Below are 1,580 nucleotides of genomic sequence, written 5' to 3' on the forward strand. Positions count from 1 at the left end.
ACCTATGTACCCTGGGGAAATGTTTCACAGGGTGTGAAGTAAAGATGAGGAGATTTTCAGGAGTGTTTTCCCCTTTCCACTGGTCCCTCCCCCTACCCCACTCTCCCTATGACTGCTTGTCTAGAGCTAGAGGGTATCACTTCAGTTCCACTCTGCATGTACTCCTCTTTACTGTGATTTCCCTCTGTCCTCTGTGTGTCCTTACAGCTGGCAACACCTTGTATGTCTTCAGAAAATATTTGTAAAGGCTTTAGTTTAGTTTGCAGTCGGACACAGGGGAAGCACCAGAACTTTGAGGAAATTCTGGCATGGGGGCCCAGTGACTCACAGCAGTGAAACCTGCAGGGGAGGCTCAAACCTTCCTTAATAAACCCGTGGTAGCTGTGGCTGTGTCACTATGGGTATAGCGAGCCCAGGGAATTGCTAGTCTGTCCCTAAGGCACAACATGAGCCACCTCAGAGGAAAGCTGGTCAGGAGTAATGGGAAGGGTGTAGGGCAGGTTGGGGCGGGTGGTGCCTTCGCCTCCTGCCCTGAGGGCAATGTCAGAGCCCTTGCAGCAAGGAACCAGGGCACAGCTGGGTTCATGGCAGCATGCCAGCCAGGTGCCAACAGCCCTAGTCCAGCGCAGCAATCCCAGCAGAGCCCAGAAGGCACCTGTCCATCGAGGGCGGGGGGGGGGGGGGGGGGGGGGGTGGCGGGGTGGTGCAGACAGCATGGCCCTGGACAGCAGCATGGCCCCACAGACCTAAGGGTAACAACTGTCCAGCCCTCGGACTATGTTTCAGGCAGTGCCCTGGGACAGAAACTTCCCAGAAGAGGCAAGGGAGCTCTGCCTCCTGAGCTGCCTGGGGCAGACCTGCTTCCACACCCAGGCTCTGTCAACCCTTGAAGCCCACATGGGTCTATAGGGTCCACCTGCTCCAACAGCCTGCAAACGCCTACAGGGTCTGCCCACCCACATCCACAGGGACCATACCTCCCACACACTCCGACAGCAACCATATCCCTGAATACATTCATAGGATCCATAACCCTCATACGCACCTACAGAGATTTTATAGCCCTCAGACAGCCACAGGGACTAAATTCCCTGCACACTCTTAGAGGGACCGTAACCTCATGAATACCTATAGGGCAATACTTACTGCACACACGTATAGGGACCAAATCCTCTGTACACACCTACAGGGACCATTCCTCCTGCATGGCTCTGTAGGGGCCATTACCCCATAGACACTTAGGGGGACCATACAGATTACCGACTCAGAGAAAACACATTCCCTGAACACCCCTGTAAGGACCAGACTCCATGCACATCTACAGGGACCGCACACCACACCCACCCGCAGGGATCATACCCTCTGCACACATCTGCAGGGACCGTAACTCCATGCACCATACCTCGCACACATGGGGACCACAGCTCCTGCACACGCCTACAATCCTGTGCGGACCTACAGGGACCATACCGCACGCACCCCCAGAGGCACCAGAGCGCGCCCCCCCCGCAGACCTCCGGGCAGGCGGGGCCGCGGGGCGGCGCGGGCCGGGGGGGCCGGTGCGCGCTGCCCCGGGCGGG

The sequence above is a fragment of the Apteryx rowi genome, unplaced genomic scaffold (genome assembly GCF_003343035.1).
Source record: "Apteryx rowi isolate R43461 unplaced genomic scaffold, aptRow1 scaffold_41, whole genome shotgun sequence".
Lineage (NCBI taxonomy): Eukaryota > Metazoa > Chordata > Aves > Apterygiformes > Apterygidae > Apteryx > Apteryx rowi.